Source organism: Aptenodytes forsteri, unplaced genomic scaffold (genome assembly GCF_000699145.1).
Source record: "Aptenodytes forsteri isolate BGI_AS27 unplaced genomic scaffold, ASM69914v1 Scaffold202, whole genome shotgun sequence".
Classification (NCBI taxonomy): domain Eukaryota; kingdom Metazoa; phylum Chordata; class Aves; order Sphenisciformes; family Spheniscidae; genus Aptenodytes; species Aptenodytes forsteri.
In genome coordinates, this window is record NW_008793961.1 from 269,813 (window position 1) to 281,942 (window position 12,130).

The following is a 12,130-nucleotide window of genomic DNA, read 5'->3' on the forward strand; positions in this document are numbered from 1 at the left end:
GCTGCAGGGGTGGGACAAGGCCAGGTGCCCGGGGTGGGACAAGGCCCGGTGCCCGGGGTGGTTCCCGCTTGCCTCGCCCGGCTGCCCTGGTCCCTCTCACTCCTGGCCCTGTTGGGTGAGGAGGTGCCTGCGGGGTGGGTGCTGGTTCCTGGTTCAGGTGTCTCTGCTGCTCACGGGGGTGAGCGGGGTGAGCAGCAGGGCTGGAGGGAGGAGAAGGGCAGTTCAGTGCTGTACCCAGCACGCCTCTCTCATTTACCATTGGTTCCTTCCTCCCTGGAGCTGCACTGACACAGACGCCAGAGCCCTAAAGCTTGTATGAGTACTGATGTGGCTGCCTGGTTCTCACAGCTGAGCGTTTGGTGACTTGCTTTGGACCCCCTGGCTGGCAGAGTGCGCTTGCTTGCTGTAACGGCAAGCTGAGGTCACGCTGAGCTGGAGGAGCTCTGGGTCACAGGCTGGTGTAGGCTTGAGAGCAGGGAGATGCCCTGATGTTACAGGCAGCCTTAGGCAGGCAGATGAGGTGAAAGTGTCACTCAGATTGGTTCTGCTAAGGGAAAGAAGACTCAGATGAGTTATGACACAGTTGTACAGCTTGAGGAAGCAGAGCTAATGTATATGAAGACCAACAAAGTGGAAATTCCTTACAGGGAAATGAGCTTTCTTGCCTTACGATGACGGGATTAGGCAAGTGTGTTAGCTATGCAAATGGTAATGATACTGGAAGGCACCACTGGCAGTTGGCAGTCTGTCCTTCCACCCTCCCCCAGATTCTATTAAACCTTTGCGTTTTGGGGGGAAGGGGTTGAAATGGGAGGAGGAGGGGTGCTGGGAGTTGTGACCGACTTCTCAGTGTGCTAGTTGTTGACTGTAATCCTGGTGCTGTAAGCAAGATGGGAATGTTAACAAAGTTTCTGAAGTCTTCCTAGAAAGAGCTGTAAAGGACAGCATTCTTCGCAAGACAACTGAAGTCTGAAATTAAAGCTAAGTGCTCTAAACTTTCACATATCCCCTGACTGACGGTATAACGCAAGGACAATCCGCTAGTTTCCGAAGGTGAAAAGAGACGCTTTTTAAAATTTGCTGTTGGCAAATGAATAGTGCCTTTCTTAGTTTGGTTATTGCAGACGTCAGACAAAACACGTTGCCTGGAAATGAAATGCTATCTCCTTCTAAAGAAGGAAAATGAATAAAGGTCATGTGCTGGTCAGGAAGAGATTCTATCTGCTTCCCAATTCCTAGCCCTTAGGGTTTGGTTGCTTTCGTAGGTGCTGTTGCTCAATCCTGATACTCCCACCTAAGAGGAAAGCAGAAACTGACTGAAACAAAAAGAGGTCTGGGTATGGTTGGGGGCGATGGAAAGGGGTAGAACTGTCTCCTACCAATTGTTTCTGGAAGAAGGCACTTCTGAAGGACTTAGTACAAGAAGAGAAAGTTTCCAGTTGATCTAAAGTAATGGTGGTGTCACTTGCTCTTCCCGTTCCGCAGTCTCTCACTGGTGTTTCTTATGCTGGATGTGGCTGTAGAAACAGACAGATTCTCAGCCCCCTTCCTTCTTCCTTTTCAGTCCCCTCAATTTCCAGCTTTTTTCCTAGTTTGTCAGCTTTGTTATCGTAGGCCTCTGTGCGGTTGTGTTACTGTGATGCAGCTATGGGCCGGTTTAGGTTGAAGTAGTTTAGGAAGTACTCTTTTCTCCTGTGCTGAGCCACTTCTGGATCGAGCTGTTTTTCTGGCCTCTAGAGTAGAGCAAGAAGGTATTGAACCCTTCCCACCCGAGGAAGTTTGTGATGACACCGGGCCTCGCAGGCAGGACTAAGGTAACGATGCAAAGGAGAAGGGTTTTCAGTAGAAAACACTGGAAGTGGATGTTCTTCTTTCCTTTACTAGGCTGACAACCACGGTTCACCCTGTTCATCTTGAAATGTTCCCATTTACAGGGAGGGAAGTAGGCCCTAGTGGCTCCAAAGTATATGAAAAGATGAAGAAAGCGGAGAGTAAACACAGGCTTTTCATAACAAGTGAGCTTCTGGGCAAATAACAAAGGTAGAGAAATAGTGGAGATCTTTTGCAGGGACTCGTGCGCTTCCCTAATGCTACTCTACGGCTCAACAGCAGGATCAGCAAATATCACTTTGTCTACTGTTTAGACCACTCATAATTGCTGGCAAAGTATATATAGGCAGGTCTGGCTCACTGGGTATCTTAAATCCAAAATTGTTTTTTAACAGGGCAGTGAGACAGCCTTTTCCTTGTCTGCGGATCTGAACTGACTGATCAAAGAGGTGCGTGATAAAAGCGGGAGTTAAATAAGCACGAGGTTTGATGGCAGATCCGTTTGACCCTTGCTTCCGAAAGCGAGGCACTCGGGGATAATGAGTGAGCAAGGGCTGGAGCGCATAGTCCTTGCTGGGCAAGGACCTGGCCTTGACACAGCATCTTCTCCAGGGAAGCTCTGCTATAGTGAGGCTCTAGGGGCAGGGAAGGAAGCAGGAATTGCCAATGTCAGGCAGTCTTCACTGCTAGTTAAGCCTCGCTGCGGCTAGGGATGCAGTCGCTTATGAATTCCAGTAAAAGGCTGGTAGCTTTTTTGCATGGTCATGCTGAAGCAGTTCATATAGCTGAACTTTATTGACAAAGTTTCCTGGATTAAGTAACAATGCTGCAATTCTGGCTTATTTTTCCTCCCAATCAGAAATTATGTTTTACATGGTGTCCTAAGTAACGTCCGCATGGTTTAGCATCTGAGCTGCTCCCTCCACCATCCTGTTCTTTTAACTGATGTCAGCCTGTTGCTCAATCTGCACCTCGTGGCTGGAGAAATGCTTTGTAAGAGAACTCATTACAGCCGCTTCCCTTTTGGGCCTGATTTAACTTCTTCACTGCTTAGTGTCCTGGCATCTTGGCCAAATCCTAAGCGTTCAGCCTTTGCCGTTTCAGCATGAGTCCCTATCGGAGGAATGGCTGCCTGTGAGCTGTCTCCTCGGTGTGTCTCATCTCCGTCTGCCCTGCGACACCGAAGGTCCTAACCCACAGTGTGCTCAGTGCCTCGCTGCCATCGGAGCATATCGCAGGCCTGCACTGACTGACCCCTGTGAACAAGGCTGTGGTCGCCTCCCGTTTTGCTGTTGCTTTTTTCCTTTCTTGGCTTGCACACACACACACACACACACTGGAAACTTTAATTTCATGTGTGGAGGTGTTCTGGTGGGATCATGACAGCCAGCAGAAATTCAGAGGGCCTGTGTAAACAGGAAGTTACATGGACCAAATTAGGCACAGGATTTATAGCCCATGCAGTTTTGGGAACAAACGTCTTGGCCATGGCAGGTGTGAGGAAGCACCCTCTGCTTTCAGGAAGGGTGTGTACTAGCTCTCAAGGATCTGGCTGTGGCATTTGAAGCAATTCACTTCTGTCTCCCCACCTTGTGCTTCCCATTGCTACGGAGCTTGGTCAGCACCCCTCATCCACCTCGGCATGAAGGCATAACCTGAATGCTTGAGCTGATCTAGCAACCTGCTGTCTTCCCACCCTGCACCCGATTCTGGAGCTTGTCAGATCCATCCATCAGCCAAGCCGACCCTGGAAACGGGCCAAAAATGGTTCATTTTTCCTCTTCTGTTTTCTGCTAGGTTCATGAGCTGAACTGGCCTGTAGAGGCCCTGATGAACGCTGAAGCTAGTGTGGGGTAAGCAGGGTGGCTGGAGACAGGGAAAAGAGGCAAATAAGGTGTGTTTGGGTGTGTATGTGTGAGGAATGCAGTCTCCCCTTTTTGACAGCCTCAAGCTGTGTGAATGTTTCGGCTGCACGGTGTAGCTTTACTCCGAGCCTCCTGCTGTCCTGTGGGTTGTGTCCCTTTCACAATGGCTTTTAGAAGCAACCAAGAGCATCAAACGAAAGGCAAGGAGTCCAGCCTGTGCTAAGTAAGTGTGGAGCGGAAATCTTTTTTTTTTTTCTTCTCGTCAGACTGGAAAGTTCCTGATTTGACTGGTTTCAGCCTTGGTCATCACTGCCTATTTAGACAGGTTTTAGGCAGTGGCCATGCATGACTGAGCAAGCCTACTCATAACAGAGCAACTGAAGGGAAGGACTGATTCTTTAGACCAGGCAGAGCATTCCTCCGGCTGTCTTAAACCTGAAATGAAGCTGGCTGCTCTCCTAGAAAATTCTGAGAGCCTTGCAGACTGCCATCATTTGCTACCACACGAGACTGACAATAACAGCTTTTAGTGGGAGTATCTTTCCAGCGTGCTGACCAAAACCACAGGGCAACATTAGCTGATGGCCACGGTTTAAGAGGCTAGTGGTCTGCCTGGGTTTAATGATTCTTCCTAGTCGGTTCAGCAGAGCATCTGCCAACACAGCTAGTGCTACAGTCTGAAATAGCCCGATGTGATTGCTAAGGAGTTTATATACTCCTTTCGGTAGCAGCGCGTACTCCTGGAGCTGCCCTTCTGTGTTATCTAGCATGGAGCAGGTGGCCTGTTCTGCAACTGTTTTAGTGGTTGCTGAAATGTTGCTATCTGCAGGCATGGTCCAACATCTGCTGAGTTGAAGACGACGACTTATACATGGTCCTCATATCCGATCCTATGTATTAATATCAGGGTCAGGTCTTGCCCCAGTAGAGCCTGCTGACCATTTTCCCCACTTTATTTCTCTCTCTGTCCAGTTTAATTGCTTTTTTTTTTCCCCCACAAATGCTGTGGTGGACTAAGTTTGAAAAGGGTGAACCAGGTTCTAAGGTCTTGGCCCTCCTTTTGCCCAGTTTGTTCAGCATGCGGGGCAGAAGCGGTTCTGGCACAGGGAAAGCAGCAGTGGATCGCTTTCCCGCCAGCTGCTGCTGGCTTGTGGAAGGAGCTGTGTCCAGCTCATCCAGAGGTGACTTTGCAGGGGCAAATACTCCGCACTTCAACACTAGCTGGCCGCTCCACAGGTAGCACATGTAGGAGCAGATCCAACTTGAGCCTCTTGAACTGCTTTTAAATATTTTTACCCTGATGGCGAGGGGCCGGACATGGCTTAGGAGGAAATAACACCCAGCAGGAAAGGTGTGCAAGTGGGTGTGCGTGTGGAGCCTGTGGAGTTGTGGCTGCATCGCAGCTGCATAAACCACATGGGTATTTTCAGTGTCCCTTTACAGCATAGCAGGCACCAGCTTTTCCTACAGAATCTCAGAAAACTCCTGCTTTCTACTTGCTTTCTACTTTCTACCAATCTATGCCTCACCTCAATAGAGAAAATCCCTCCAGTTCTTCTAAGCCACTAAGACGATCCAGTATCTTCGCTTCCTCTAAATAAACCATGAAATGAGTTCCTGGAGAGACCTGCTCAACAACAGCAGTTTGGAGGCGCCCCCCCCATCAGCGTGTCCTGCCCGAGAGAGATCGTGACATGGGCCGCTGCTTGTTTTTGGGGCGGAGCTGGTGCTTTTATCAGGCTGGCGCATGTTCTTTAAGCTGGTGTTCAACTGCAAGCTCCCTGTAAAAGCTTGTTCTCATCACGCTTGAAAGCATTTGTCCGCCTGCCCCGTTTTGGGTGGCTAAATATAAAAGCAAACACCACCTACTCTGGAAGGCTTAATGCTGTATAATGTCTGTTCCAACCTGGTGCTACACAAACTGTCAAAATGGCATCTCGGGGATGAGCAGTAATTACAAATATGAGCATGCACTGGCAGATGGATAGCCTGGTTTATGGGCGCAGTCATGGGATAGGGAAGCTTTTAAAGGCTGCTGTACTGCTGCCTTCCTTCCCTCACCAGCCTCTGCCTCTTGCTGACCCAAGTACAGTGCCGCCACTTGATAACCTTAGGACGCGCTACGGCACTGTGCTGGGAGCACGCGGGCTCCCTGCGTCGCACGTGGGGCCAGGCGTAGTGCTGTTAGCGTGCCAACTCCAGCGTCTGTGCCTGTGACGCGCTGTTGTGCATCCTCACAAAATTAACTGATGGCCTCAGCCGACAGCCTGAGGGACAGAGGGGATAGACACCTGTTTAAAGTTTGTCTCTTTGACAGATTCCCAAATGAAACCTCATCTTTAAAAAAGAACATTTCGCCTGCGTATCCTACGCAGAATGAAAGCTGCCCGATCACTCATGAAGGCTTCAATACTTACCAGTGTTTTGCAGGGGAATTCGTCATAGGAAGGAGGTGATTTTTGGTGTATTGAGAAATTTCCCTATGGTTGTTGACTTTAGCTGGGTGGTTCTATTTGCAAGCGCGGCTTTTTCCCAGCTTTTCAGTATTTGAGGAAAAAGTTAAGTACAACAGAAATAAGGAATGAGAATGATACCCACCCTCCACCCTTTGTAAACCTGAGAGGGGGGGAAAAAAAGTGGATCACACTCCAAGAGGATGATGACAGTATAGCAAATGCTGTGGATTGTGGCCTGTGGTGGAATATCAACATTAAACTAATTGTGGCTTTTGCAACTTGGCAAATCTGCCTTGTGAAAGCTACAGTGTGTCCAGCTAGTGCAAAGGCTGTCACTGGGATCAGAGCTAAAGCTTTTCAGTCACAGGTAGTGGAGTCAGTCTTGAAATTAGGTTAAATGGGGCTGATACATGCTAGTAAATTCAACAAATTCTGCTTCTGGCCATGCCGGGCAGACAGAATTATTGTATTATTAACATTGCTCTTCCTCACTCTCTTGCCTCTAAGCACATTTTTAGAGGCATGTCAAAGAAGAAAAATGAAATTAAAAGGGTGTCGTGGTTTAACCTCAGTCGGCAACTGAGCACCACACAGCTGCTCGCTCAGTCCCCCCCTCAATGGGATGGGGGAGAGAATTGGAAGAGTAGAAGTGAGAGAAACTCGTGGGTTGAGATAAAAACAGTTTAATAATTGAAATAAAATAATAATAATACACAAAGCAAGTGATGCACAGTGCAGTTGCTCACCACCCACCGACCGATGCCCAGCCAGGCCCCGAGCAGCGGCCCCCCCGGCCGGCTTTCCCCAGTTTCTGTACTGAGCACAACGGCACATGGTGTGGAATGTCCCTTTGGCCAGTTTGGCTGTGCCCCCTCCCAGCTTCTTGTGCACCCCCAGCCTTCTCAGTCGGTAGAGCGTGGGGAGCTGAAAAGTCCTTGACTAGTGTAAGCACTAATTAGCAACAACTAAAACATGGGTGTGTTATCAACATTGTTCTCCTCCTAAATCCAAAACACAGCACTGGACCAGCTACTAGGAAGGAAATTAACTCTGTCCCTGCCAAAAGCAGGACAAAGGGTATTCTGAACAAATTAGAGAATTGTAATCTCAGGCATTTTGTTTAGACCGACTGTGTGCAAAAATGTTCCAAGAGAGAGAAAAAACCTGTAACAAAACTTAGAAAATGTTTGTCTGTCTAAAACGGGTTTTATATTACTTTTCTAGAAAACCCTGTAGGACAGACTGTTAGAGTTTATTTTGTCTTTGGGACTTTTTTCCTATAGCAGAACAGCTTACTGTTCAATCGTCTCCCAAGGAAATTTCCTAGAGTAACTTCAAATGTCCTTTGTCTTTCTGTCTTAGGACTGTGTTTCCAGGAACTAGCCGTTCTGCATAACCCCGTGATTTGCATTCTGTGCTGTAAGTACTCAGTGAAAACCTGTTGCCCAAAACCTGGGGTTCCCACATGTAGAAATTTGGGCACCTAAAAGAAATGACTGAAAAATTTGCACAATGTTTCCAGTTAATCACGATTCCATTTTTAGGATATCTTACAGAACAAGTGGAGCCCAGATGTTTTTGGTAAACAGCTTTCAAAACTCACAGTTGAGGTCAGTGTCAAATTTCCAGACACATGATCAGCCTTGGAGCCAAGTTTAGGGTTGCTTTTGTGTTTACATAAGGTCTGTGAGCTGAATTGCACTGAAGTTTGTGGGTGGAATGGAAGTTCTCCATAACAAATATTTGACTGGATGCACAGTTTATCTTATTTACAGGACTTTGAGCTTTGAAAAAAGGTTACTGTATTTTTGTTGATGTAATATTGGAGGCATATTCAGCTCTCTCGTGCTCACTGGATTTGGAACAGTTGTTGCTTTTTTCTGTTATTTATTCTAGCCATTAAACTAGCATGGCAAAAAGCAAGCATTTTAAAGCTAGGGGGGAACCGTTTCTACAGATGATAAATGAAACATTGTGTATTCCTGGATATTCTGGCTTGTCCAACTACAGTGAGCTCTGTGCTCACATCAAGGGAGCCCTCTCGCTGAAGGTCTAACTGGATGCCTAAGTCACATGCTAAGTTTGTGTTCAGGGACTGTATCAACAAAAATCTGGCTTCTGTTTTTACAAGCTCAGAATTTACGTTGTGCAAATATTGTCCAGTATCTGTTTAAAAGTCACGTTTTCAGCCCACAGTAAGATCACTGCCATCATTTGGAAAGATCGTGCACAAGAAGGGCACAGGTAGAGTCAGTATGAATGATATTAAAGTGGGTGTAAGAGTCATGGAAACGTTCCCTTTTTTTTAATAGCATACCCTAGGCCTTACCCTACGCGAAGTCTTTGCCAACCTCAAATGCTCTTGCCGCATGATGCTATGCATGGCCCTGTCCGCGCAAACTTGCGGTAACCATGTGTCATGCCCTCTTAAAACTCCCCTCCGGGCTCCCAAACTAACAGCTACTTACCCTTGGCCCAGGCTGGGACTGCCTCAGACGGACAGACAGATGCATGCATGCGTGTGCACACACGATGTGTGCCACTCTGCTGAGATGCTCTGAGGTGTGTGCAAGCGGAGCCTTGGTGGATTTTTCTGCATCTAGGTCCACCAGTTCTCTGACTTAATTGCCTTCTGTATATATATTTGGAAACATTCATCAAAAAAGCTTAGCTTATTTTTGCACACTTAAATTGTCCTCGCCAGCTGTCATAACGAGGAAGCTAAGCATTACTGTCCCTAAATTGGCTGATGTTCGCGTCTGTGCTCTGTGTATAATAGCTAAGCTGTAAACAAGAGAGCTTGCTCCATTGTTTCCGACGGGATCTCGTCCAAGGGAAAACAGAGATTGTCTTCAACAATGTGAAGCCTATGTAGGCAGACAATACATTGACTTTTCCCTGTGGGCAGCACGAAGCATGCCTCTACTTCAGACCAACGAAGCAGCTGAGAGCCGACGTGAATTCAAAGTAACACTGCGCATGCACTCTGCTGAGAGGATGGATCAGTCCCTGGGCAGCTGTGATGTTTGTGTGTAAAAGTGTACTGGAAGAAGTAATTTGGATTACCAGGCTCTTTTCCCTGCATACACCGACATCTTTAATCTACTGGATTTGAATGAGAAAGGCCAGGGTCTCCCCTCTAATTCTAATAGCTTAATGAATAATGGTCAGGCGTGCAATTAACTATTAGCTACTGAAAATAATATGATAGAAAGTAGCGCGCGAAGCATTGCCAGATGCAAAAAATGAGCTTGCAATTACTGAATGTGAATGTCGTGATGGGAAGTCCAGCCTGACTATGTTAATGTTTTTAGCAGGCTTCTTCCTGAGAATGCTTGTAAATGCATTCTTCAGGAAGAACGGCACAAGATAAAAGAAGGCTTAACCCAAGCCATAGGAAAACAATATGAAATAAAGTCAAAATTAAAACACAACGTGACTAGTTTGAGAGAGTCAGTTGCACAGCCAACGTCAAATTTTAAAGTCAAAATTAAAACACAATGTGACAGTAGTTTGAGAGAGTCAGTTGCACAGCCAACAGAAAAGGTCTGGGTATAGCTGAACCTAAACTCTTGTAAGACCTGAGTGCTAAACACTCTTCACGTTGGTCACCAAGATACCATGACACATGGCTGTGCAACGCAGTGTCCCCTATTCTGGCCACATAAATCTGCTGTCATCGAAGATAATGTGTGTTGTGCAAATTGCAAGTGATCCAGAAAGCAGAATGTAGGACTTCCCTAATCTTACTGACATTTAATCATGGGTGGCGCAGACTATCCAAACTACAGAGGAAATATTCCTACTATTAATGGACTTTTTGCTCAATTGCTTGCCAACTGTGCTGTTGCACAGCCTTTTCATGAAATGATGTAATGAGGATTGGAAAAAATGAACAGGAATAGCTTGCAATCTATAAGCTGCTGGGCAACTTTCTTCTGATAGTTCCAAGTGTGCCTTTGTCAGTCACAGGCAAAAAGGTTAGGCGGAAAGAGAGCACGAACAGCAAACATCACGTAAAAGAAATGGTTTAGTGTTTTGTAGGTTCAAGGTTAGTCTTTCTGAAGCAGCGAAACATGCTCTCCGATGAACTGCCAATATCGAGTGTCCAGTTATACATGAGTCTGTGCTTCAGGAGGACAACTCCTAACTTTTGACAAGCCTCTTCAGCCAAACGCAAGGCTTGTTTGAGGTACCTGCAAGCTGCTGAAAATACTACAGTGTGAAAACAGTAATGCAAGTCCGCCCAGCAGTTACAACTTTTTTTTTTAACATAAACATTTGTGTGGGAGGGGAACAGGAGATTTCAAATGTACCTGGCAGCCTGCTGAAGCAATAGGTACGACCCACATTAACTTACAGATCTTAATTTCTTCTGATGGTTAACTGACAGAAGCAACAGAAAACAGTAAAACGGAGGAAGCCGTAGGCTGCCTGTTTCCTTCAGGCGTTCAGAGTGTCTCTAAAAGTGCCGTTGTGCTGACACAGGCCTTGGCGCTGCCCTTTACACACACAGACCTATGCAGTCACGCATGGGAAATCACACATTGCTGGGAAGGTTCGAAGACCGAATAAAACTTCGTAGAAAGAACTGCTTAGAGGAAAATTGATTTAATCCGAGTTTACAGCTCAGTAACTTCTAATGTTTCTGATGAATTTAACATTGTCTTAGTAAGAGCCAAGATTTTGCAAGCCTGATGTTACGGGATGATCTCAGTTTAAGTAGGGCGTTTCTAGCCCTCAAGGTTGCACTTATAATCTGCTTAAAATTTCAGAAACCAGGAAGAATCCAATGTTTATTGAAAATAAATGACTGCACAAACCGAATGCCTGTGGTAGTACTAAGAGCAGCTGAAATAATCATATCATTATCAGAAGGCTCATTTTTTTTGTTTGACCGTTCATTTCTGAATTACCGCTTTATCATTCAGCATTATGTTTGAGCTGGCTATAGGCTCCTATCTTAAACCTCACAAGAAAATCGAACATCTGAGGGCAAGAAATGTTAGTTTCTCACCAGCTTTCTTGTGTACGGTGCCTTTAGTCGTCACTGGTGCTAACACCCGGCGTGCTTCCTTCCCCAGGCCATCAGCAAACACCAAGAGCTGCAGGTGCCCGCTGATAACTTGGAGCAACTTTGAAGAGTGATGGTACCGTTCAGCTGTGTTTGTTCGTTCTCGCTTGGTTGGCTCATCAGGCTAACCAAGGATTTTCACCTTTATTTGATTGTTTCTTGCATTTCTTTTTAGGACGAGAGGAAATGGCCTCAAGTTGCGCCAGGGGAGGTTTAGATTGGATATAAGGAAAAATTTCTTTACTGAAAGAGTGGTGAAACATTGGAACAGGCTGCCCAGGGAAGTGGTTGAGTCCCCATCCCTGGAGGTATTTAAAAGACGTGTAGATGAGGCGCTTAGGGACATGGTTTAGTGGGCATGGTGGTGTTGGGTCGATGGTTGGACTCGATGATCTTAGAGGTCTTTTCCAACCTCAATGATTCTATGATTCTATTGATTCTTAGGAGCATTTCCGAGGCAGTATCCAAAGGAGGGCCTGGTCACTGAAAGGAGGAAGTCTGAAAACTCACGGGGTCTCACCACTGTGTCACCCGCTGTTTTACTGGGGTGGCAAGCCAGAGCTCGCCGCTGCCATCGACACCCGGCCGAGCTTTTACACTGGTTTCCAGTCCCAATTATCGCTTTCAGGAGAAGTGAAAGGAGAAAAAAAAAACCCCATCCACCATGCCATGAATTCCTTCCTTCCCAGCGCTGTGTTAATGAAGCAGCTCGACCGTTTACTGTCAAGGTTTAAAAGCTCTGCGCTGTTTCTCCTCGGCGAACGAGCGCGTTTCTGCCTCAGGGCTGGCCGGGCCTTTGCCCGAGGCCTGCTCCCTTCCTGCGGGGTCGGGAGCCCCGCGCTCTGGCGGAGAGACACCCCCGGCCTCCAGGTTTAGGCTGGGACGGGGGCTCGGCTAAACCCGGG

General features: G+C 46.9%; 1 long non-coding RNA gene across 1 annotated transcript; it reads left to right on the forward strand.

The window, feature by feature from the left end:
- The first annotated feature begins 5,987 nt into the window (after nucleotides 1–5,987).
- Nucleotides 5,988–11,936, forward strand: LOC103905350. Its single transcript, XR_657944.2, has 4 exons — nucleotides 5,988–6,147; nucleotides 7,514–7,570; nucleotides 11,236–11,301; nucleotides 11,670–11,936. It is a non-coding gene; the product is annotated as an uncharacterized LOC103905350 (long non-coding RNA).
- Nucleotides 11,937–12,130: the final 194 nt, after the last annotated feature.